This window comes from Aphelocoma coerulescens, chromosome 1 (genome assembly GCF_041296385.1).
Source record: "Aphelocoma coerulescens isolate FSJ_1873_10779 chromosome 1, UR_Acoe_1.0, whole genome shotgun sequence".
Lineage (NCBI taxonomy): Eukaryota > Metazoa > Chordata > Aves > Passeriformes > Corvidae > Aphelocoma > Aphelocoma coerulescens.
In genome coordinates, this window is record NC_091013.1 from 118121041 (window position 1) to 118148016 (window position 26976).

Here is a 26976-nt window from a genome sequence, read left to right on the forward strand (position 1 = left end):
AGTGCAATAACTCCTTGTGATATGAAGTACAGGACTATTGGGCATTTGCTAACAGCAATAAAAGCCAATTTTACCAATTGGACAAATTAAAGATGAACTGTCCTGGGGCCTCTGAAGGAGAATGACTATCAGTGGACTTTCCAATGCTAAGACAGTTTCTCCAAGATTTCTAAGGCTTACCCAAATCCTGTGACTCTTTTGTTTCCCTATAAACACTACTTTCCATCTGGGATTTTATTTTTGGTGAAGGGAGAAAAGTTGTCTAAATGTTTTCTCTGCCTTCCCCCACGATCCTTCTTTTCCTTTCAAGAAATCAATAGCATGACTCATTTCCCACCCTGTGACTTGTTCCCTTGGGCTAAAGCTCCAGGAGCCTGGCCAGTGTGTCCTACAGCTTCCTCCCAGCCTGCTTGCTCAGGTTTCCTCCTCACAGGAGGTGGACATGGTGAGCAACTCTTTCTCACTGTGATAGGGACAGGGATGAAATCAGAGCCTGAGCATGGGCAGGGAATTTGTCAAACACTCCAGATCCACAGCTGGATCCTGACATGTTCAGTCCCTTCTTCCTGCAGTAGTTCAGAGCTTGTGTTTCTGTGGATAATTCCTCCATTCCTATGCTGACACTTAGGTCAGAAAAGTCCATTTTGTGTGTTCTTGATCACCACAGGCAACAAGGTGGCTCCCAATGCCACAACAACACAATTCAGAATTAAATGAGGATGTACCATCGCTAATTTGTCAACTGTCAGCACCTTATCTTGTTATTTTGTTTACTCTGAGAGGTATGCCTTTGGGATATTTTTAAAACAGAGAGTCTTGACTGTTGTTTAATTAAAATCTTAGTGGTCTTTAAAGTATGAGGAATTCCTTACCCTGAGCTGAGTTTCTGGTGAGGGGCAAATCCAACAGACCTTTTCAAGTTTTTGACAAAAATTTTGTTTGGTGTTCAGAAAATCTAGAGTGTGGTTCCACTGTTCTCTCCCCAGAACTCTGTTTTCCTTTAATTAGGGAAAGTATTATTTTTATTCTATAAAACACCTGTCACAGTATCATTTTAATCAACCATTAAAAAACAAAATTAAATAAGACTGGAGTATTCTTTCTCCTCTCTCTCTCTCCACCCAAAATGTTTTCTGGCAAATAAGACTTCATGTGTGGCTTCAATGTGACTTTTGTATTAAAATGATGCAATGATGATGTATGGTACTGACCCCTGACTATTTTATTTGCACTGCTAGAGTGCCTTATTATCTAATTAAATTATTTTAATCTATTGAGATTGCAATTTCAGTAAAGGCAATCACACAATCCTATTTCTACTGCATCTCATGCCAATACCCTGATTTTGGCAGAGTAAGTGTTTAATAAAATTTCAACCAGCTTCCAAACATTTGGGTTTTGCTTTCTTGTTTGAGAAGGGTAAGATACTTAAATCCTGAGCTTTGCATTTTATTTTAACCTATTTGTTCAATGTTTTTCCCCAGCTAGAAGGATGTTCTGAATTAAAATTTGGGTACTAGTTGATACCTGGTTCATTGTGGATGTTTTGATTTTTTTTTTTCATTTTTTCCCTCTCTTCGTATTGCACTCCTGGGGATGTTTCTCTCCATAAGTGTCTGTAATGCCTGCCCTGACAAACCAGAAGAGGGCAGTTGGAATAAGCTCATTGCTAAACCATATGGAACACGTTCTGGAAAAACATTAAGCCAGGGAAAATGCAGCTGTGGAGCACAAGCCCTACCTGAGGCCAATTGTGCTTTGTGTACAGACTGTACAAACTGGGAGAGAGCACACAACACAGGGGATGGAGAGCTGGATTAGCACTTTCTTCAAGTCTCCAGGCAGATGTTCAGCTCCATGTACCCTGTCAGCTCTGTACCAGGTCATGACCAGCAACGGGATGAGGCCTTGCTGGAGCCAAATGTGTGGAAAACAAAGTCAACTTAATAGGTGCTGAAGCAAGGAGGCAGGAGAAACAGTTTAGCCAAGTTTGACTTTTCAGGATAATCGCTCAGGGAAGACTTCAAGCTTCACAGAAGCCTGGCCAGCAGGTTGAGGGAGGTGATTTTGCCCCTCTGCTCCACTCTGGGGTGAGACCACACCTGCAGAGCTGCATCCAGCTCTGGGGTCCCAGCACAGGAAGGACATGGAGCTGCTGGAGCGAGTCCAGAAGACAGCCATGAAAAGGATTGAGGATTGCAGGGAGGGAACACCTCTCCTAGGAGGAAAGGCAAAGAAAATTGGTATTGTTCAGCCTGGAAAAGAGAATATTTAGGGTGACCTAATTGTGGCTTTTGAGTACCTGGAGGGAGACTACAAGAAAAATGAGGAGAGACTGTTGACAAGGACATGTAGTGATAGGACAAGGGAGAATGGCTTTGCACGGAAAGAGAGAACATTTGGATTAGATATTAGGAAGGAATTCTTCCCTGTGAGGGTGGTGAGGCCCTGGCACAAGTTGCCCACAGAAGCTGTGGCTGCCCCATGCCTGGATGTGGCACTGGATGATCTTTAAGGTCCTTCCCGAACCAAGCCATTCCACGATTCTATGACATATATTGAGCATTTCTGCAACTCACTTATGGCTACAAGGCTGCCAGACTGGTGCAACAAGGTCAGTAAGGGAACAGGGAGTGCTTCAAAATAAAGCGTGACTGCCATGGTAGGCTGGTGTTTTAGAACAGGGCAAATAAAATATGTGAAGGGTCTGGAGGGGAAGGGTTGTGAGGAGCAGCTGAGGTCACTTGGCCTGTTCAGGCTGGAGGACATTGAGGGGGAGACCTCATTGTGGTCTTCAACATCTTCATGAGGGAAAGAGGAGGGGCAGGCTCTGATCTCTGCTCTCTGGTGACCCGTGACAGCACTTGAGGGAATGGCTGGAGCTGTGCCAGGGCAGGTTTAGGTTGGAAATCAGGGAAAGGTTCTTCCCCCATAGGGCGGTTTGGCACTGAACAGGAAGGGTCAGAGCACCAGCCTGACAGATCAAAAAGTGTTTGGACAATGCTCTCAGGCACAGGGTGTGACTCTTGGGGTGTCCTGTGCAGGGCCCGGAGTTGGACTCTATGATCCTGATGTGTCCCTCCCAACTCAGCATATTCTGTGATTCAGTGAAAATAGAGCAAAATACTTCTCCAGACTGAGGAATGAAGGGACTGAGAGGACCTCTGTGAAAAAGGACTTGAAAACAGGATACAAGATAATGTCCAAAAAGGTACATAATTTGACAAGTGACTTTTTGATAAAATATTTCTATTTGGAAAAGGTACCTTTTTTCCGCTATTAAAAAAAGAGGAGACATTGTGGAATTCCTTTTTCCTTCTAATGTTCCCTCAGTCCCTGTAACCCATTGTTATGTCCAATTTGGCTATTTTACAAGCATAACTTAATTTACAAGAACAGCCTTGTGTCTTCTTCCTGAGACTGAAAAGTTCACCTGAGGTTCTTCACATTATCAACTATAAAAATATTCCACAGGCAAAATTAATTGATAAAATTCAATTGATTGAAACCAGGATCAGATAATGAGCCCAGAGGGTTTGGAGCATCAGGTAGGCATAACTGTGAGGGTTCTTTATTTCAAATATTTGCACTTTTGTCTCATAAAGAAATGCAAATATAGTTGGATATTCAGATTCTATGTTGAAACTTGTAGAGCAGGTATTTTTAAAGGACTTAGGGAAAGGACTAAAACATAAAGAGGGTCTCTGAATAGGTATCAATCATCAAATCTCCTGCAACTCTTGCTTGCCAGATATTTAAGAAGCAGCAGAACTTTGCATGGAAGGTTTGTTTTTTCTAATGTTTTGCAAAGTCCACGTCAACAATCATGCAGATTTGCTTTCTTATAAAATCTTTATTGTGGTTTAGCTCCAGTTTCAGTACTGTTCTTGGACTGGAAGTGTGCACCGGCTCATCAGCCAGAATGCCTTTCTCTGGAACACATTTTTTCAATTTCAGAGCAGAAACAGCAGTAAACTTTTTTTTCCAGGTTTGTCTTCATCTTTTGTTATCGGATTTTGTTGCACAGCACATTCTAGAATGCACACTCAGTGATGTCAAAAGAGCTTTGCTTCAGACATGTTGTTACAAGCAGAAAATGATTAGATGTGTTGGAGTCCAAATAGTTCTCAGTTCGTGCATCCTCAATCCATCAATACCGTGTGTTTTAAACAACTCATTTGGAAGGGAGCCCAGCATGCTGACTTTATCAGGAGTATTACGTGCATATTTAGACTCAGGCACATACAGTCCTTATGCACAGAAGAAAAATCCTCCTGCACAGCCAAGATCATCTTCTGTGTTACAGCAGCACTGTTTGGAGCAGCTGTGTTGGAATTCTGAATGTGTGCTGCTCATGCATGGATATTTCCTGAAGGAAAACACAAGGTTTGCTGTATCCACTGTGAACATGACTCTGGGGGGCACTTACATATGAACAGTTTTTTAGGTGTTTCAATATCTGTGTATTCATTGGATCATGGAATGGCCTAGGTGGGAAGGGACCTTAAAGCCCATCCAGTTCCACCCCCTGCCATGGCAAGGACACCTTCCACTATCCCAGGCTGCTCCAAGCCCTGTCCAGCCAGGCCTTGGGCACTTCCAGGGATGGGGCACCCACAGCTTCTCTGGGCACCCTGTGCCAGTACTTTTTGGGCTGCATGAATCACCTTAAAGAAAATTTGTGCATTGAGGATGTGGGAGAGCGTCCTCAGATAGCAGTGATTTGAGGAGCTAAATTTTGACCTGAAGTGGCCATGATAATCCTTATCCCCAATGCTGCACTTGGGTTAGGCTCCTTGTGCAGTAAATATGGCTTCAATTAAATTAGTATCAGGCTTTGTGCACCTGAAGAAACTAATGGTATGCGTTTGTGTCACAATGCTTCCATCTTCTGAGACTGAAAAAACAAGGCAAGAAAAAGGTTTATTTTCAGTTGTGTGTTTGTTTGGTTTTTTCTCTGAATTATGATTCACTTCTGGGCTATTTGTGCTGTTTGCAACCAACTTGACTGTGGTTGTTCATGAGGAAGCAATCAGGTAAAAATGTGCAATTTGAAAAGGAAGACAAAGGTTCCTCACAAGAAAACATTGTTTTTGATGATACTGACTTTTCTGATAGCCAAATAGCATTTGCTTGGCTGATGGTAAATGGAAGTTTCTTGATTTTGAAAATAACCAAAAAAAAGTATTTTTATCAGTATTCTTACTTTAAAGGCACTGTTTAAAAAGTCATAGTATAACATATATTTTATATTTTTCATCCATTTCAGATAGATTTATGCTGTGCCAAAGGGCTCCGTAGAAGTCTTGACTGGAGTACAAACCTTTTCCTCACTGAAGCCTGTGGACAGCGGCATTAGAGCAATGCACTGGGTGCATTTGTGTTCAAAATTAGATAAGGATTTTATTCACCAAGATTGTACTCTGAAGTGGTCCCAACACCATGAATTATCTCATTAAAGGTGCTTTACTGGGTTTTATATGGCAAACGCTTGAAATTTCCTGTCATTCCAGATTAACATGCTTCTCTCTGCTACAGTCATGTCTGATGATCTCACAGGAGAGAGAATTTTGCAGAACTGAACCTTGAGTCTGTTTTGGTTTCACTGCCAAGTTATTTTATATTGAGCTTCTCAGCAGAATTCAGAAAGACCATTTAGGATTTAAACAGACTTTGTGGAAAATGTCATTGAACTGTCTACAAAATACAGAATCCTTAAACCTGTTTGGTTTGGGTTTGGGTTTTTTTCTATTTACAGTTATACCTTTTCTCCTTTCAGGGTTTTCATAAAAATACTGGTGAATACTCTGATGAAATCTAGTCCCCAGTATGATGGAGAAGGTTGCACTCAGAAGCAGGGAAGTTGCAGTCCAACAGTGCAGCTATTTCTTTAGTAAGATTCCAGCAGAATTTCCAGCAAAATATTTTGAAATAATAGGGATTATGATCCAGAGCTGGCCAAGCATCAGAGTCTTGCATAACCAGGAGTGTCTTTTTTTTTTTAAGGTTTTTTTTTTTTTTTTTCCATTTTCTTTGTCATGTACCAAAAAAAAGAGACGTAATGATCCCTTCTCTGTTCTGAAGCATCCTTCACTGGAAATGTCAGGAACTGTGGCTGCTCATCAGTGATCTTGTTTGAACTCCAAAATCCATTTTAAAGATAATAGTAAACTTTGAAAAGGGAAATCAGGACGGGTTTTCCTCTGCAGGAACTCTGCTTGAAGGAAAGGGTAACCCTTAGGGACTTTCTGTGCAGAATTACCTCAGTTGTTCTAGAACAGATTCACGGTGTTCATTTACACCAAAAATCCTCTCATTTAATAGAAAGTTTATGTGTCCTTAGTGCATCCCAGCTGGGGATGTTTATGATCTCTTAATCAGGGCAGGATGACCTGCAGTGCTTCTTGTCTGGGCTCACATTCTCTGCAACATCCCATAATATATCCATAGTTCCAGTGTCTGCATTATGGTCATTTTTGAGTATTGAGTAAAGCAGCATTAAGTTGAGATACTGAGGATTCAGAGAGATGGTCTGAAGGAAATCTTAGGAATTTTAATTTATAAGGAGTGACACTGATTCCAGTCTCACAGGATCACTTGAAATGCTGATGTATTTATGCCAAAAAGAGCTCCCAGATCTTCTGTCAATACATTTTCCTAAGGATAACCTACTCAACATGTTGTGATTAGCTCAAGACTTCTAGAATAAAGACTAAATCCACTAAAAACACAGGATAGAAGGAGAAATCAAAATTTCTGTCTGAACAATAGCATTGGATGTGTGCTATTTTTTGTGTGTTGTACTTTGTTTCAAGAAAGGAACACCCCTCCTTCTCTCTCTCCATATAAACACATATTTTTATTTTTTTCTTTCCTTAGGATTTCATCTAACATTCAATTCTTGAGATGCTGAAAGTGTAACACACTGAAATCACAGAAAAAATACCATTTGATTTCACTTTAATCTGGGTAAAACTGAACTATTGCCCTTTCTTCCTTTCTCTTTTTTTTACTTTTTATCATGGGAAATATAAATTAGTCTATTTGAATGAAGTAAGTTGCTTCTTTAAATACACTTTATGCAACCTTGAACCAATGCTGTTTTGAGTACCAGTAAGGTGGGAAGAACCTTGCCAGATGTCTCCATCAGCCTTCCTCTTTTGCATCCCATGAGCCCTGAGGGGAGGAGGACAGGACAGAATCCCAGGTTTCTGAGCAGAAGGCACAAAGGAGGTTCCTTGGTGGCCCTTTGAAAGATGGGAAAAGCAGCTGAGGGTCCTGCAAGGCAAAGCACAGCAAGGAGAAACGGAAGCAGAGCAGAAGTCATCAACCCACTCCCCTCGTGGGAAGGGCATGGAGATAATTAGTGCCTGTTTGGGGGAGGACTTTGCTTTTGGGAGGAGAAATCATAACTGAAGGAGATGAAAAGGTTCATTTGTTGACACTGAGCACAAATGACTACTCTCCCTGCAGATCCCTCTGAAATCAGAGAGGGATCTCTGTGTGGGTGGGAAGCAAGAATTCATAGTCATTAAGGTTTTGTGCATTCTGGGTGAGTGGGGAAATGGCCAGGCCTTTGTTCATGCTACTCAAATAAAGGTGAAAAATCGCCCAGTACCTCATGGGTTGAGCTCCAGCATTGGATTGTCAATGTCACTGTGAGAGAAGCCCTGTGGTATTACTTAATTAGTTACTACTAATTAGTATTAATTTTGAACACAGAATCATAGAATGGCCTGGGTTGGAAGGGACCTTAAGGATCATTTAGCTCCAAACTCATTATCCTAATATTCAGCTTTTCCTTCCTTGGCTGTGTTGTGTGTGGTGCTCACTACATGCCCACCCAGTGTAAAATGTGGAGAGGCAAGCAATGAAATATTGTGACCTTAAGCCTAAAATTAGATTAAATCAGTAAATCTCACTTGAATGGCAATTTTCTGGGTCCTATGCTGCTGTTAGTCTATGTAAGAGAAGGATTTTTTGAGAACAGATAAGCTCATCTGTTGGATCACATAATCAAAACAAATTACCTGCTACAAATATTTTCTTTCCTTAATGAAAGTGATTAAGTGCTGCAGTGGATTTCCCTGAGAGACTGGGGTGTTGCCGTTGCTGGGGATCTCCAGAAAGATCATTGTAAAGTTGTATGGGAAGGACAAGGATGAAGGGAGAAAAGGAACTGAAAATCTTTTTCATAAGAACATTTGAGAATATCCATAGATTTTTGTATAATGATCTTGTAACTCATTAGGATTACTTCCCATTCTTTTTCCCTCTCAAATGATTGTATCATGTCACCTATTTCCTAAATTCCTTTACCTTTCTTATCTTAAGTTTTTGCAGTAGATATCTTCACAATTACTCTAAATTAACTATATTTAAAGCTATTTTTTAAATATCACTAGGGACCAGAAAAAACACTTAATGTGGCAGCCTCTTGTTCCATGTGGTTTTCCTTGCTCATGTGGTTCACACATGAGACATCTTGGCAAAGAACCTTATTACAAGCACTGGAGACTTCTACATTAAAATGCTTTTTTATATTGTACATTCTCTAATTTGAATTTTAACCCACTCCTTAAATTTTAATGTTGTCTGTGTGAATAATGTACTGTTCTGGAAAGAAAAAATTGGAGTCATAGAATGGTTTGGGTTGGAAGGGACCTTACAGGTCATCTTGTTCCAATGCCCCTGCAGGGAGCATGTGGGCAGGGACACCTTCCATTATCCCAGGGTGCTCCAAGCCCTGCCCAGCCTGGCCTTGGACACTTCCAGGGATGTAGTGTTTAATTTCTGCAGGAACTACAAGAAACAGTTATGTTTGGTGTCATCTGTTTTGGGGGGTGTGGCAGGTCTTGAGTACCAGTCCCATGTGTATTTATTAACATTTCTCTGTCATGTACCAAGTCACAAGGGGATTTGAGACACATGACAAATGGATTTGAATCAATACTTCTTTGAAAGGCTTCTTTGAAAAGAAAAAGAAATAAAAAAATGAGAGGTGTAAAAGTCTGAACTGAAAAATAGCAACTTTGCCCTGCATGTGTTTGTACTGGTGCTAATGAAACACTGAAATGTGTCATATTATATTGCCCTGATGACACAACTTTTCCCCATAAGATCTACAAATGCAGATGCAATTTTTCTTTGCCAAAAGCTTCCCTTCTTGCCAAGTACATTGAACCCTTCCCAACTTACTGGATAAATCCAGTCATATGTAAATACAATTATTTTCTGACTAACTAAGGATCAAACAAATTGATAAACTTGTCACATTTCAGTATAAACCTAATGCATTTTCCCAATGAATCCTCACAAATTCATCACTTTTGTCAAGGTGTTGCACACTTAATGTTACTTTGCTATGAAGTTGGGTATTTAGTTACACTTAATGTTGCCAAACAGCCAGAACTGGTAACATCTTACACACAGAACTGAATAATCAGACAAATTGCTATTTTATGGTCATCCTAAAAATGCAGAACAAGCATGGTCTAAGGTACACAAGGTAATCTTTTCACACTGCAATGGCTTTACCTTGAAGTCCATCCTTCAAAAAATGAGAATTCCAGACAACCTGGAAAGCAAAAATTGTACTTCAAGCTAGAGATCTTGAAAGAATTAGATATTTTATGCACTGAAATAAGGGCCAGGGAAAAGGGGAGCTCATTTGCTTTTGGTTTTCTGAAAAATATGTTGCAAAATATGCAATATTGCTCAGTATTCAGTATCATAAAACCTTTCTAGAGCTGGTGCTTGAAAGGGATGAAACACAGCCCTGGTCATAACTTGTCCTTTTTTTCCCTTCCAGATTTGTTCTGGGATTGACCAAATAGAGTTCTCCAGAATTAATCTCAAATTTGGAAAGAGAAATATGTAATTTTTCACATCAATGTGGAAACTTGAGTGTCTGTAGGAAGCTTTGCATGCCACAGAGAACAAAATTTGCTGGGAGAATGAGATAATGTATATTTGAGTTAGAGGTCTTAATTCTGAAAAGGTGTGTTATGGACTGGGATAACAGATTATAGAGACAAAATACTCCTGGGGAAAGTTCATCCATAGGATTGGCAAGGAGTAGTGCTAATTCTGGTATAACCTGAGCTCAGTCAAGCACAATGGTAAAAAATCTCACTGAGGTGTTAAGATTTCACAGAATTTGCAATTTTGTCAAGTTTGTGATATTTATACAAGGCCACAGTGTTGCTCTGGGTGGTACTGGGACAAACAGTTCTGCTCATGGACAAGGCTGGTAAAAGAAACCTCAAAGCACCCAAACAAATGGCACTTAGCATTAAATAATAACCCCTCTCACAAGGATTTTTTAAATCTTAGGGTTCATACTGGGCTAAAACAATCGTATGACTGCTGGTGAGTGGGAGTGTGGGCTAAACTGACCTGTTCTGTGCAGATACATCCACCCTGCAGCAGAGCTCACCCTGTGGAAATAGGAATGGGTTGTGCAGAGATGTGTGGGTGACTGCATGTTTTTAACACGTTAATGAAGTTTGCTTGTGGGAAGCTTGATCAAAACCATGAATTTAGGAGAATTATCTGATCTGAATTTTTCTGCCATGAAGCAATAATACCAATAGTTGCTGTACCTGTGTACCTTTGTGTTATTCTTTTTAGACTCTTACAAATGAAGTTTCCATGACAGTTTTGAAGTTTGTTTGCCACATACATGAGTAACTCGTTTCAACAGAGACACAAATATATATGAATGCAAAACTGTATGAAGGATGGAGGAACTTTCAGGGCTGTGAGGTGAAAGGTTGTTCTGTCCTGAGAGTGAATCCAGTTAAATTCTATGCTGAGGCCAAGGAAACTGATTGGCATGCAGATTAAAGAGAAGCTCAAGTCTTCCCAGAGCATTTACTGACAGCCATGAATTCAGAGAGTTTCAGGCAATGAATTTTCCAAGTTGTGTTGGAGGACTTTCTTTAAGTTGCATCAAATGAAAAAGTTGAAGAAGAAGGGGAGATTCATGGACTCATGTGGACATCCTTTCCTGACACTGTAATTTCCAAAGCAACAACAAAAAAGCAACAAAAAAATCCCATTCCTCATCATAAATCAATAAAAACCATCTTTCCATAACATTTTTATAATTCTGATAACAACAGCTTGACATTTTTGCTTTGGCTCAGTTAAATTTTTCCTATCTGTTGCCTGCCAGGAGAGAAAAGTTCCACAACTTCCATCTACTGGAAAGTGTTTCTTTCTTCTTATTAATGAATGTGCACACGGGATCATTTCATGTTGTCTATTTGGAATTTTGTTAGACAAAGCAGGATAATGGTTCAGGTCATGCACAGGAATTGTATGTTATGACAACAATAACATTAATAATATTAACAATAATAATAGTTTATTCTCCCTTTTTTATTATGAAGTTATCGATTTTTATTATGAAGTTATTGATGGTGAAAGGTGACAGTGGTGCATGAGACATATTAAAAGATACCTACAGTATTCAGCACAGGCAACAAGCCATTTAAATTCTCATCATAAAAATCTTGCTGGTGACCTGCTGGAGAGGACAAATCTCCCCACTTTTGCCCTGTTCTTTGCATCTTACAGAAATCCAACCATGGCATTTCAGATCTCTTGCTAATTGTGATTATTTGCATGTAATGCCCTGGCAAGTTTATTTTAATGATTAAATATCTTTTTCTTAAGACTGGAAAATGGCCTTCAGCCTAATGTGTGTGACTGTGCAGGTTTATCTCTAATCTCACATGCCTGCTATTTTCACATGCTCTGAATACTTCTGCAAGGAAACAAGAAAATTGATGTATTTCATAGTGATTGCCATCTATTTATATCAGGTTTTCTTAAAATCTGATTAACTCCAGGTTTATTTATTTTAAATGTACAAGTTAGAGTTGGACTCACTTTTTCTTCTCTTCAAAAACACTATAACCCACCAAACAATGAGACAAAAAGGTTAATTTTAAACTATTTCCATTGTGTTTTGCCATGGATGTTTGTACCAATACAAGAGAAGGCTGGGACTGCATTTTCCACTCCTGCTGTTGGGTTAAATTGATCAAATTCTTCTCTCAGGCACTGACAAGTCCACACACACACAAAAGTTAAATGTTAAGTTGTGGGGAAAGAGCTCAGGGAAGCAGGGATGGGTCAGAAATTTCCCTGCATTGAAGCCAAACCATCATAAAACATAAACCAGGAAGAAAGTGAGCTTTGTTAGGCCAGGTGCTTCAGAACAACCTGCAGACTTAAGTGGTCTTTTTGGTTCATTTGGAATGTTCATGGAAGTTCTTCTATTATTTAACTGGTTTGTTTACTCCAAATACCCATGTTGGTCCCTTTTTGCAGATAATTTATACCACAGATATGTCATGGTGATGCTTTTGTACCAACAGTGACTTCAGTGTTTGTGGGGTTTGGTGGGTTTTTGTTGGTTGATTTTTAGCATCGTAAAATTTATTCAACTGAAAAGTTGATTTTAAATGACTTGGATTTGAAAATCAGTTAATTCAAAACATCAAAGCAAAACCTGGGAGTTCACATTGTAGGCCGGGATTGTTCTCTCCCAATTAAACGGAGAAAGGAAGGTGGTCATGGTTTTGCAGATTATTTCAGGGGAGGGGTAGGACTGCGAGGCTCAGAACTGTGGCAGAGGTGATGGGGGTCAAAGTTCTTTCTGCAAACCGTAAGAGTTTTGGGGAGGGAGCCTGGAAAATTAATAAAGGAAACATGGCCCTTATCTCAAATCTGTGAGACTTGCAATATCTCCCACAGTAAATGGGAAAGAACAATATTATTTGTTTTCTGGGCAAACAAGATTTGCAGCCTCAATACAATAAACCTGCGAGTTAGTTCAAAATGCCATCACTTTTTAAGTGTTTGCTCTCTGTCTGATTAAAAAAGTGTCTGTGCTAGCAGTGTTGCAAGGTGAGAGGAGTTCAATCTGGCCAGATTTCCTTACCTCAAATGTTCATTTAATGGCTTAAACTTGGGCTATTCAAGGTCACATAGGAAAGGCACTGATGCAAACTTACACAGCCCAAGTGGTTTAGGAAAATGGTTCCTGCACTGTGAGAGAAGTGGCATTTCAATCAGGTTAGATGAACAGAGCCACTAGAAGATGGACCTGTCTCATATCCCCTGTTTGCAGCTGTGCAGCCTAACCTCTTCCAACCTTGAGTGAGCCAGTTCTGTTCCCTGAATCCGCTGAAAATCCAGAAGGAGGTATGTAGGAAGAGAAGTTAATTCAGTTTTTGGACTCTACTATGAGGCATGAGATGATGATGTGATGTAAGCACTTCCATCTCTCCTTCCCCGTTTCCCACAGGTTTTATTCTGTTTTACAGTAAGGTGACTGTATGTTAAAACACACATAGGGGTTTTGTGTTTGAGTAAAACTCCATATGCAGCAGGAAGCTGATTCTATTTTGGATGCACAAATGGGTATTTTAAAAATTAGTTTATAATATTCTCCTTTATTTTTTTCTTTCTTCATGATCTGCACTGCTTTTGTCACACTGGTTCTCCAAATGATTTCGTGCCAGCTTTAGGATAGGGTGTCTTGTCAGGGGAGGACAGAACAGAAGATACCACTGCTTCTATGTGATGGTTTGACCTGGTGATTTTAAAACTCTTTTCCCATCTAAATGATTCTGTGATTCTATTCTTGAATATAAGAGTAAGGTTTCCTTCAATTATCACCTTCTCCCCCTTCTTCTCCTTTGTGTAGTCTGCTTTCAGAAGGGTAATTTTGCAGATGGAGAGAGCTGAGTGTAGATCCTGCACTGTTAACCTCAGCCCTGTAAACATCTGTCAGCTACTCCCTCCTCTACATTTCCCTGGTAAAAATCCAGTTTTTAAACATGGGGATGCCTTTAATTTTCCTTCTTTGTACTGAAGACACACTTCCAAGGGTTTTCTGTATTCCTGAGGTTTGGTAACTTCTTAAAAATGAAAGGTGATATTCTCAAGTAAGCATATGCCTTCAGAAAAGGAACAGGAGAAGTCTCTCCGCTCCTCCAGCTCCACATATTCCCTTTCATGCTGTGAAGCTCATAATAAGCAGTGATATTAAGCACAGCTTAAAATCAAATCATAATTTGGTGCTATAGACTTGAAATTAAGGTTTGGGAGATTTTCCCTCTCTCTGCTCTTTTACCCTTTCTGACTCTAAATGGTGTTTGAATGTTTTTTAAAATGTAGATCACACACTGTGATTAGATACTGATCACTTCTCTTCTGCTTTCACAAAGTGATTTCACACAAACCAACAGTGGACAGGGATAACCTAAGAGTGCCTTTAGAGAAATATATCTCCATAAAAGCCTTGATAACCTCATACCCTCTCTTGTCAGTGTTTCCATTACAATTTATTTATTACTAGAGGCTCAGGTCTAAGGAAGCAATACTTTATTCTTACCTCTTGTAAGAAGTTGGTAAATGAATACTGAATTTTGATAGCAATATTTTGTTAGAACTCAAGTTAGCAAATTTTTTTTTTTTTTCAGATTCCTGGAATTGGCAAGGAGACAGATTTTTCTCTATCCCTGTATTGAAACAAGGGACTTTTTTTCAAACAGTTCTGCTGTAGAAATATATAATTATGTGTGGGTAGAACTTGGCGTGGATTTCTTCCCCTTTAGGGATTTGAAGAAAACAAGCCTTTTCAAATACCCTTAATAACATACAGGTAAATAATGAGTTCAGACCAAATAACTGCTAAGTATGAGAAAAACAGCATATTTCTACTCCTACTGCAAGCCAGAAAAAGATCAGTGATTACCCATATCCTGACAGTGATATTTTACACAGACCTCTCCACTGTTTTCAAGTGGGAGATCAGTGCCTAGGCTGATGGCAGGATGTGGACCTTATAAAGTATTTCCTGCTGAAAAGAGCACTTTGAATCATTACATAGGCTAAAATATCATTTAACGAGCTGGATTATGAAAGGTGGACTCCTACACACTCAGGACTAAGTGTAAACTGACCTAAGAGTCCTGATCTTGCAGAAAAAAAACCCTAATCAGGCATATCCCCAGGTCAGTAAGAAATCTCACTAAATTCCAGTGAGGTCTTTACACAGACAGAGTTTGTGGCAATAGGGACTTGGCTGAAAAGGGCAGTGCCTTAATAGCCAAGCCTCATTTGTTTATTTTCCTATGGGCATTCCAGCTGGGTTTTGAAGGGCTTGTTGCAGAGGGATAATAGCTGTGAGTGGGAAGGAGGCACTGACGGGAGTTGGGGAGGCAGAGGCTGACCTGCAGTGTGTGCCCAGTGAAAGGAAAGCAGGAGATGGGAGCATCTGCCATCCAGAGAAAGTGAAGGTAGGATATTTGGGCACAGATATCGTGGCATGGTTCTCCTGGACAAAACAAGAACAATTATGCAAAGCATTATTTCCATCTTGGCACCACTTTCTTTAGTTAATGGTAGCGAATCTATGAAGACAGGACAAGAAAGTTGGGGCTGTTCAGCCTGGAGAAGAGAAGTTGTGTGGACCACTCACAGCACTTTCCAGGGTCGGACGGGGCCTACAAGGAAGCTGGAGAGGCTCTTCATGAGAAACTGTAGTGACAGGACAAGGGGGAGTGGCTTCAAACTGAAGAAGGGGACATTTAGGTTACACATGCAGACAAAATTCTTCCTTGTGAGGGGAGGGAGGCCCTGGCATAGGGTGCCCTCAGAAGCTGTGGCTGCCCCTGGATCTCTGGCAGTGTCCAAGACCAGGTTGGATAGCAGCCTGGTCTAGTTGCATATGTTCTTGTCATTGCAAGGGTGTTGAATGAGAAAACCTTTAAAGGGTCCCTTCCAAGTCAAATATTCTGTGATTCTATGATTCTACACCCTTTGTAGCTCTTAGAGTGCTGCATAGGCCTCACTGTAACACCACATTAGTAATTCCTCATTATTCCTAGTAGTAATTATTAATTCCTAGTTAGTAATTCCTAGTAATAACCTTCGGTTTGGAAGATGGCACAAAATTTAGCTTTACTTTTTAAATACTTTTCCATTTACTGGTTTATAAACCTTTCTGAATTTCTGCATTCTATTGTAGTGGCAATAGCTGCAGAAGCTTGGTCTGGGTTTTCCTTTTTTCCTGGCATGTGTTGAGATGTATTATATATTAATAATTGTACCCAACATGTGGGGGGAACAGCGGAAGGAGGATTTTCCCCAGCTTTTCACTCCCTTTTCTGCCTTCAAGCTTGTGACAACAGCTTTTGGGAATTCTGAATTCCCTTTGGATGTTAAGCAAAGCCTGCTCTTATTGCTTTGTCTGCTATGTCTCCTCAGAGCAGTTCACACCATGTTTAGAGTCAGTAGGGTTTACACCATGTTCCTTTCAAAGATTTGTGGGAGTATTTATGTCAAAGAGAACTCCCAGATTGGCCTAAATTCATTAGGAACATTATCCTCCCAAGTCATTATCAAATTAAGCTGTGTACTGCAGCTTTCAGAATTACTTTGTACATCTTCTTTGTAGACAAAGTGTCCTCTGACCCAGCAATTCACGTTTCATCAGGCAAATTGGTGGAGTATCAGTAACCTTTTATTGTGTGAACACAAAGAGCTCTGCCTGAGATAAATTTGGCCTAGTAAGGCCATAAAACTCCCCCAATATTTGTGTATAAAGGAGATTTATACATTTCTTGAGTGTTTTGCCAAGAAAAACCCACAGCAAGGAGAGGCAGACAAAAGCAACAAGCAGGAAATGTATCATTAAAGTTATGGAAGAGGCTGTTCCCTGTGTCAAGGGCAGAGGGACATGTTTGGGACTAAACTGAGGGGCAGTCACAGCTCCCACCAAATAAGGACAACCAAATCTGCTTAGAAGAGTCTCTGTTGGTCAGTTTGTGCATTTTGGATAAACTTTGGATTTGTGGGAAACTTATTAAAGAAGTACGGTTTGTAGATTCCGAGAAAGCAACTATTTATTCCTTCCCTATCCTAACAGTGGCCAACACCCCTTCCCTATGCACATCCCCTTTGTTCTTACACCAACATTACCATGGAAAAACGGAGCAACCTATGGTGGCAAAAATGCTCAACAGCCTTTACAGGGGAATGGAGGGAAGAATGAGCAGAGAGACTCAGGGCATGCATGGTGATGCTTATAGACTGCCTGTCTCCAAAGGATTTACTTGACTAGGAATTGCTTGCTCTGCATGATTGTCAGAGATTCTTCTTGCGAAAAATAGCCAGCAAGGAGTTGGCTTCTTGCTCCAAAGGAAGAGATACTGCATTTCTTCCTTTTCATGAAGCTGCAAATGCTTTAGGACAGTGATGTAATGCTGGCTGGCTGTGTGGAGGATGTACTCCTCTGCTATGCCTGTGCACCCACACACTAAACAGGCAAAGATTCAGCAGCATGAATTCACCTTAGTCTTTAAAAATTGGTACTAAATTGAGGTTAGATGGAGAAACTGATGATTTTTGCAGCTGCAGTTCCTGGACCTGGCAGCTGCTGAGGCACCTGTGTCCTGCAGGAATGCTGTGTGTTACCCAGGTGTGGTTTTTCCCTCTCCCACAACACGTAGGCAGTCTTTTCCCCTGTGATGTGGGAGCAGCTGTCTCTGTCTCAAGGTTTTGCTAGTCCAGGGTTCCAAGAGTAGTTCCATCAAGAGAACATCTGCCATGTGCAAGAAGTGTTTGGACAACACTCTCAGGCACAGGGTGGGATTCTTGAGGTGTCCTGTTCAGGGCCACGAGCTGGATTAGATGATCCTTGTGGATCCCTTCCAGCTCAGGATATTCTGTGATTCTGTGTAAATATCCTCGTCCCTCCTCCAACTTCCTCCCCCTTCCTTCCTCTGCAGTGCCCTGGCAGAAGGCCCTGGCTCAGACTGGAAAATCCAAGTGCTTTGTGGTTGTCACCATCTTTCCTTTCCAAGTAGGCCCTGGCACAGAGGGAGCCTGGCCCTGCCACAACAAAAAACCAAAGGCTGAACCCAAAATTTCCAGCATTTTTTCCCACCTCTTCTATTTTTCTAAAGAAGATCCTCTAATGGATCAATGATATTCCCTTTTTAGCCTATATATTGCACACACTTACAGCAATATTAGGTTAAATTTTTCATAGACCGTACTGGCAAACCATTTTTTAAACATTTCCATATCTATATGTATTTCTTGTGCATACTTCTATATAACACAGGTGTTCTTGTATTTAATATAAAATGTTTCTGTTCCATTGCTTTATGGGTAAACTCAAGTATTGCAGTATTAGTATTAAGTACAAAAACCTGATCAGGAGTAAGCACACATTTCTTCTGAGGTAAACTGATTTATTTGGGGGCTAGATTTCTTGGGAAAGAATCTGAGCTAAATCCTCAAGTCTCCAGTCCTGCAGGTGTTTTTACAGAAATATAATTGCTTGCAGGGCAAAGATTTCTTAGGCCTAAATGCCGTAACAGCATTTACTTCAGTAACTCTATAAACACTATCCAAAAAGAAATTAAATATCATCTATAAAATTATGACACTTCGCTAAAGATCAAGAGCTAAGTAAACAACTTTTAGGGTGACATCTCTCAGATTAATGATTGGTAATAAAAGGAAAAAAAATTTAGAAGTTTATAACTCTTGGATGTTTTCCACGTAATTTTCCTTTCACACACGCTAAGCAGAGGCAGATTCACTGGTTTAATATCTTGTGGTGACATTGTGTTTAAATTAAAACTGTCTACATACTCTAGAGTAAAATGGCTGTTCTGTCAGGCTTCTGGAGAAGTTACTGTTTATTCTATATCTAGCCAAACAGGAAAAAAAAAAGAATCAACAATACCAAGTCTTATTTTATCCTCTAGCATTTTACACCCTGGGACCATATCCCTAAAAATTGTAAATTGGCATCATTCCGCTGGCTCTGGAGAGTGACAGCAGCTGAGATTCTGGCAGTGGTCTCCAGTTGTACATTGTATTTCCAGGGGCATGTTATTCCAGTGCTGGAGTTTTATCGCTTCTGAGGAATCCCTTTGTACACGGAGCAGAGGGAATATTCTTCCCGATGTGGAAATAAACAAGAACCACGGAGTGCTTGCTGCCAATCACTGGAAATAGTTACCTCAGGTTTATTTTCTCCCCAAGTCTGCTGGTTGCTAGAAGACACGACACTTCAAGCACACCAGAACAGACAGTGTGTCGCCATCGCGCTGAGTACGTGAGCAACAAAGAAACTTATTTTTAACAGCAAAACAATGTGCTAAATTTAGAAGAAAGCACCAAGGGGATACAAATTTAGCCATATTAAAATGCTGCAGATGATCTTGAGATGACCACAGAAGTCATTTTTTTGTTATGTTGAGCATAGTTATTCTGGCAATTTAAGGTTCATGAGAAAGTCACTGAAGAAAAACAGAAAATCCTCTTATTCCTTATGTTGCCAGCTAATCACAAACTTTGAAGCATGAAATAAGAGAAACCTGAACAAGATTGGTTTAATTAATCTGAATATGATTTTTAATTGTCTTCCTTGATACTTCCCTAGAATTTAATAATATTGATTCTGTGGTTGAGATGGTATTTCAAGCTCATATATATTAAGACTGGCTTCTTCCCCACCACGCCCCAGACTTTTGATCACGATCATATCCTGGCCTAAACAAAATGGATGATGCCTGTGGTGGTGCAGGGGACACTGCCCACTTTGTTTCCTGAGGAGAACTCAGACAACTAGCTATGGGGTCAGCAACCCAAGTTCAGCCTGTAACTTCAGTCACAGGGAGAACCCAGGATTCCCTTGTTCTGCTTTTGCATGTTTTCTCCCCGTTGGTTCATGTTTCTCCTCCCTGTTTTATGTATGATGTATGTATATTCAGTTCCCTTCTCTAATATGTATCAGTTCTAGGAAGTTCCTTGTTCCTCGACGCCCCATTGGATCCTTCCCTGAGTCCCGCCTATGTGTTGTTCCCATTGGTTCCGTTCCTGTCAATCCCGCGCTTGTCTCGATCCCATTGGCTGAGATCCCTTTCCCCGCCTATTCCGTACCCACTATAAGATCCCTGCACCCTCCCACCAATTGGCCTTTTCGTCCCTGTGTGTCGGCCGCCGTGGGTCTGCGTGGAACCCATACGGAGAGTCCCCTCTCTTTCTTCTTCGCCTGCGTGCCTGCTGAGCAGCGACAGAAGGGTACAGCCCCTTTGGGTGAGGAGCTCTGCCCCTTTTCATGGTGTGCTGGGCACTGAGTGCCGCCTTCCAGAGGGGTTCCAGCCTTGGCCTCCGGGCTTCTTTGTGTCGGCACGGGAGGGGTAAAACCCCCTTCTGCCAGCTCCCAGTGGCTGCTAAACCCCTCAGATGCCTTCTTTGGGGACAGATTGCAGAGAAATTAACACCTTTTTAGCCTGAATGAAAATATCTGATAAGAAATGTTGAGTAATTAACGTCCATTGTTTACGAAGGAAACTTCTTACCTGAATTTGTTTACTCTGCTGGGATAAGGATACAATTAAGGGTTAGTCTAAAAGTGAAGACCCAAAGGCCTCAAGGATTTGGCTTTGTTGTCATTTTTGTTGTTACTCGGTTGTATTGTAAATTCACAAAAAAACACTGAAATATTGTGCTGGACGTTTGCAAGACTTCACAGAAAGTTTTGAAATACTTTAATCATCTTTAATATAACTTGAAAAGTCTTACAGGTTTTTTTGATGGCAGTGGTATTACTAAGATTTTTATGGTAGTTTTTGGAAATATTTTAAATATTACGAATCGCAGTGTGTTTAGAACTCGTGTCTTTTTTGAGTCAAATGTAGTATTTTCTTCACTTGATGGATAACTTAGGTTTTTGACTTGACTATATAAAATGAGGCTGAATTATAAATCCTCATTATCTTTACTGTAATTCTCTGCATTTTTTTAAATAGCGATAACCATGGCTTTTATTTAAAATTTTAAGTTTTGCGTGAAATGCTTGAGCATTATTACAAAGACAATTTCCTTCCCAGTTTCATTACTTTTTCATCAAATAAGGTTTCTACAATTGTCCATGCACACCTGAAACTGGCAACAGATAGGAAATGTATGAAGGAAGACACAGGTTATGGAAGTATCCTTTCTATACACACCTGTGAATTTAGTTTTACTCTTTTTGTGTAGAACATATTACATAAATGAGTTTTTTCCTGTTTATAACAGAATTTCCAAATGGAATTATATACAGCTTTTTTTTTTTTTTTTTTTTTTTTTTTTTTTTTTTTTTTTAATTAGCGGTGAGTTTAGGACACTTAGACCCACCCTTGCAGAACTGAACCTTTGGTGGGTTCATTTTTCTATCAAAATAAATGCTGCCTTTGCTGTACTCATTATTGCATTCCAACACCTTTTTGCCTAACCTCACATTCCTGACTGATAATTAGTTGCATACAACGTCTTTTTAAATATATTGTTTGGCACTCGAGACTGTAAAGTGATAGCATCCATCTCCTACAAGTGTTTGGGAATATTTTTCACTGCCAAGCGCCTCGGTCAGGCATGTGCACTGAATGATCAACTCACCAAGAGTGAGATTTCCTTAGGTGAACTCTGAAGTATCAAACCTGGTCAGTTAATTTGAAGTTCCAGGAAAAGGTGGCCACTTCCCTTGCCATTTTCTGGTCCGTGCATTTCCTGTGTATGGAACTCACCTGCCCTCTTGATGGAGGCTGAGATGAGGAGAGGGAAATAAATATGTAGAACCCACCATTTACAGCTGAGAGTCTGTGATCTGTAGGTATGAGCTTTATTTTCTTCTTAAGTCCTTTCTTAAGAGCTTTCAGCTGTAAAGTATGTTGAGACCAGTGAATTAGACTCATTTCTGGCTGATGATGGTAGAACACTAAGGCTTAATCTGGTTTCTCAAAACCTGGATTTTTAAATGAAGAGTGAAGGACAATAGGCCAGAAGAGTAGAATAGTCAATCAGAATTCCCAAACCCAAAGAGGACAGTGTTTACCTGCTTAAACCACAGTCCTGTTGCTATTCGTGTGAAGTCATTTGAGGGAAATGGTCTTTGTCCTTAGTCCTACAAAACTGTTAACCTTGGACACCATCTAACAATAGGATGCGTAGAAAGTGATTATTTCTGGCTTTCAGGTCTCCTGTCCCAGAGGGGACTCATCTTTGTTCTTTTTGGGAAGGAATTCAGTCATCAAAAAAAGTTCCAATAATGAGAAGTTATTTGGAGAATATCCACCAGCTTGTTTAGTTTTCTTGTTAACAGATCAAAGAAAACATGCTTAATTTTTATATAACATTCATGTATGCATACTTCCTTTCTCAGCAAAAGCTGTAACTTTACCTTGCCATAGTTTCTATTTGTTTTGTTTTATTTTAATACTATTGTGTTTAAGAGCCTGTTGCTCCAGCTGGGCTTTCTAAATCTGCTCTGGTTACCCAGTCTGTCCTCACATTAACATGAAAATGTTTCTAATCTTGACTTCTAAGCTTAGCTTATGTACCAACATCAATTTTGACATTTGAAGAATCGGTAAAACTTTGATGGTGAGATCTCTTTTAAACCTCCTTGTGATTAATGGGATTTTTGCCCCAGATTGCCAATTTTTTTCAGTTATGTTCTTAAGTTCTATTAAAATCCTGAAAATTGAAGTGATACACAAACTCTCCTTTTTTGTGGATACTTGAATTTAACAGCACTAAAAGTACAGAATACAACTTAAAATGCAAATTTTAACTTACCTTGGTTAATTAAGAGTTGGGTACAGTTAGAATGACCCTTGTTTTAATTGTCCTCTTATCCCAGGAGAGTTAACAAATTTGAATTAAAAGTTTCCTTCATAAACGTGAAAAAAAAACCCCAGTAGCTGCTCTTCAGAGTATTTTCTAAGCATTATGAAATTCAATTTGTGCATGTTCCTGTTCACTGCTTTACTCTGAGGCCCGAGCCTGGGCCCACATTCTGCATAAGTAATTTATATTTAAATATTTATATTTTATTTACGTATACTCTTCTGAATTTGTCACAATAGAAAGCAACGATCCTATGAATAATGGAAACAAGGTATCCTGTTCCTCACTGGACACAGTGTTTTACAAAGTACAGAGAAATCCCAGGCTTTTTGTGATAAAAGCCTGAATCGCAACAAAGTGTAAAAGTGGAAATACAAACTTCAAGTCAACATAGCATGATCAGATTATTTGAACTGTGCACCAATAATTTTTATTCAATACAAGTATTTTCTGTGTTTGAGAAAATCCTAATGAGTTGGGTTTGCTGAAAATACTGCCAAGATTATATTTCTTGCAGTACTGCTGTTCTTCCTGTGCTAACATGTTAGAAATGAGCAAACACTGGGAAATTATGAAAAACATTATTCTCCTCCTAGGTTAAAACCTTCACCAAGACTGTTCAGCCATGCAGTAAAAACAATCAAAACACAGAAAACCACATCTTTCAGGTTATGGAAGTTTGCACAATCTGATCTGTATTGATGAATTTTTGGGGGGGTTTTCTTGCTCCAAAGAAAAATCCAAAATACTGTGGGCAGGGAATGCATTATCAGGTGTGTAGGAGAGGCCACAACATCAAGTTGTTGTCTGGTTGTCTCAGTGAGTATGAGTAACTTCCAATTCTGTGGTACCATCATGGAGTAATTTGGTAAATTCATACTGGCTATAATAATGCACATTTCACTTTGGTTTTTTTCTGTCAGAAGCATAAGGGTTTCGATGAAGTTACCAATGAAACCTTTCTTTTGAATTAGGGGAATAAAAAAATTGTAGGGATTGAAGTCTGACAGATCTGTGTAACTCTCAGGGTTAAAGGATTGGAAAGAGGGGAGACAGAGCTCTTTATTGCTCACAGAGATACAGAAGCTCAAGGCAAAGGTACTTTTTCTGGAAATAATTTATGATTAACAGAGAGGGGGTTGTTCTTAACCTATAGTGTGTGAAGGCAGTGAAAATGGTGCTCCTAGCTGGCAGATTGTGCTGAATTTGTGGATGTACAGAGCATGTGAACTTCCAGCAGCTCAGGATCTTGACCATAAAAATCTGCCAGCTCACATAAGTTCATGTGACCCTCTGGAAGTCACAGGCAGTGTTTCCACAGACTTCAGAAGGCGTTGTGGCAAAGCTCAGTGCTGAGCTTGCAGTGCTTTCCAGAGCACTGAAATGTGGAAAAGGGGATAATTTGCTCCCTGAATCACCAGTTGTGTTGCTAGGGAGCAGAAGTTCCTAACGGAGGGGACAAAAGCACAGGAAAAGTTTGAGTTTAACTTAGCAACAAGATTGTTGTGAGGAATTTAGACATTCAGTCTGACTTGGAAAAAGGCCTGAGCCTACAATCCTTCCTTGTGCTGATACCATTGGTGTTGCCATTGCTGGGAACACCTGTAATTCCCATTCCCTCGGGAGAGATTTGAAGGTGCTTAGCGCTTCTCAGAACTTGGACCCTGTTGCTTACACACATCTCATGTGTTGGATTTGCAGAGTCACTCATTTGGAAAAAAAAGCAACGTTGACTCTTTGGTTGTTTTGGGTTTTGCTTGGGCCAGACACACTGAAATAGTGGCTTTTCCCGTAATATTTCACCACTTCCACTGTTATTGCCATTCAGCAGCAGGGAGCTCAACAGCATATGAAAATGAAAACCAATCTTATAGAACTTGTCCTGTCATTTAACCCTAGCTCAGATCTGTTTTGTCTTTCTGTGGCTCTAAACCTGCTCCTGGGTTGCTGCTTAAATGCCCTTAATATTCATCCAAGGAATATTATTTTTTATTACCAGCTTTGTACTGCAAAGATGAAGATTTGACTTTAAGATTGGTTCCTGTGTGTGTGAGTTCCTCCCCCTGAAAATGTCCCTGAAAATTTGTCCTACTTTGCCTTTGCCAGACCAGTGTGGGGATATTTCTGTAGGTCCAAACAGCACTGGCTACCAAGGGATCTTAACATTTTTAGGCTATATTATTTGGAAGCACGTGGATAATGAACAAGGGAACAGGTGGGAGAAGGAAATACTACTCCTGGTGAAAATAAAGGCCCAGAGCATCAGTGATTTCATCCCATCTGCACAAGAAGTTCATGACAAAATCCTAAGATCCCCAAACTAATCCTGTAACCACAGGATCATCCTGGTCTTGGGTGAGTGTGTGGGACCATGCAATGTCTTCAGCATATTTGAAGCACCGTTATTCAAACTCTTCTCTATTTTCCTAATAAGTCTCCATACTCATGGCTATTTCAGAAGAACTGCGGAGACAGGCCCAAGAAAAATACACAGTGCATGCTAATGAACATCGAGCCCATTATCAAAAATTAAAATCCTACTCTCTGCAGAGAGTTTAAAGAACATAATATAACTTTGATTACATACCCTGTAATGCCAAATTTCCTTACAGGAGCCATGGTTCTAATTTAGACTTATTTAAAAGCAAACTGCAAGGAAAACCACAGAATTCCATGAACCCCAGGGATGCACCCCAGGGGGCATTTGGCATATTTCATGAAACCTATTTCATTTTCAGTCCCCTGAAATTGCATCATCTCCTGTTCCACAATGAAATATTAGCATTTCCAGCCTGTATATCCTGCTGGAATGCTGTGAAAACCTCAGGGATGTGTTGGGAAATTTGCCCCCTTTCTCTGAAGTTTGCTGGAGCCCCCCCCAAAGTAATACAGTTGTCTCTTATGCAGAAAAGGTTAAATCTTATTTATTTCAATACTGGAGGTCTAGAAAACATGGCATTCAAGGAAGCCACATGTCAAATATATGGAACTTCTACACATCCCTGTAGGAGATTTTTCCATTTGCCAATAGATTCTAGCTTGGAAAAATTAAGATTAATATCAAATGGTTTTGTTTGTTTTTATTGGGTTGGGGTTTAGGACAAAAGCCTTGATAAGCAATGACTGTAGTATCTTCCTAATGTTAAATCCTGTTCTGGATAGGAACTAAATGAGGAGTCAGCCTTGTTTTAATTAGGTTTTCTTTTAATGATGAACTGAGCCAACCATAAAAATTAAGTATTTTAGTTTAATCAATCACTTCATACATGAAAGGTAAAATTTGAGATGGGAGAGTTACATTTATCTCTGTTGTTTCATTGCAGATCCCTGGAATTCATTCAGTCAAATTGCATTGCAGCAGATATGACACTTCTTCTCTCTTATTACAAAGATCTTTACTTTTGTGGATGTGGTGTGAAAGACAATTTTTAAAAAGCAGTGTTGTGTTTGTTATGGATAATGATGCAGCTCTTCCTTGCACCTAATCGCATCAGTAGCCAGCTCTGGGGTGGGAAAGTTCCTTTTTTTTCTTCTTCCTAATCTCAGCTTTCATTTTAAGATGTTTTAAAGGTGCAGAAAGTCCTCATTTTCCCCTTTCTTCAAAGGGAGACATTGTCTCCCTCTGCTCTAGGGCCCGTTGGCTGATATTCTGGAGCGTGTGGATTTTATGGTTTACATAATCCACACAAGTCTTCCTGTGAGCGTGGTGTAGAATGATACCTTTTAATTTGTTCATTAGAAAACCAACCAGTGCTGAAACAGAATCAGAGGACTCAGCTTTGTTTCTGTCTTGTGTTAACCACAGCTTAATTAACTTCAGTGAGCAGTGACTGCTGGCTTTGTGTCAGGGGAGCTTTCTCAGTTCATCTTAAATAGGAAATACTTTTTACTTTAAATGGACAAAATAAATATTAAAAAAAAAATCTCCAAAATAAAACACTCTTTTGGAGTCATCTGTTCTTGTCTTTTGTATAGACCAAAGCACCCCAAGTACATATTACTGGCAGGGTAACTGTTGCAAGTTGGGTAATGTGGAATGCTCATTCTAGATTATTATCCATAAGGTCAAGTTTCCTAATTTTTCTTTCCAATATATATTTTAGGTTCTCGAGGGCAGAAGCTGTTTTTTCCTATATCTTCCCATAAGTTCCTCTTGGCAATCTCTAAGCATTATTGTAGATTAGCATCTAAATTTACTAGTATACATTATGAAACAATTACTTTGTGCCAGTGCTCCCACAGTATTTGAGAGCATTTTGA

At 39.9% G+C, this 26976-nt stretch overlaps 2 long non-coding RNA genes across 3 annotated transcripts in view; both read left to right on the forward strand.

The window, feature by feature from the left end:
• Positions 1–26976, forward strand: part of LOC138120004 (uncharacterized) — a 97567-nt gene that overhangs the window by 10686 nt on the left and 59905 nt on the right. Inside the window, exon 1 of one of the 2 annotated variants that reach the window (XR_011155700.1) lies at positions 15232–15320. The exons of the other annotated variant lie outside the window; for it this stretch is intronic. This is a non-coding gene — a long non-coding RNA (uncharacterized lncRNA). Of the gene's footprint in view, positions 1–15231; positions 15321–26976 lie in introns of those variants that run through there. 2 annotated transcript variants of the gene reach the window in all.
• LOC138120001 (uncharacterized) lies at positions 20035–26669 on the forward strand. The gene is made up of 4 exons (XR_011155696.1): positions 20035–20139; positions 24716–24765; positions 24889–25071; positions 26040–26669. It is a non-coding gene; the product is annotated as an uncharacterized lncRNA (long non-coding RNA).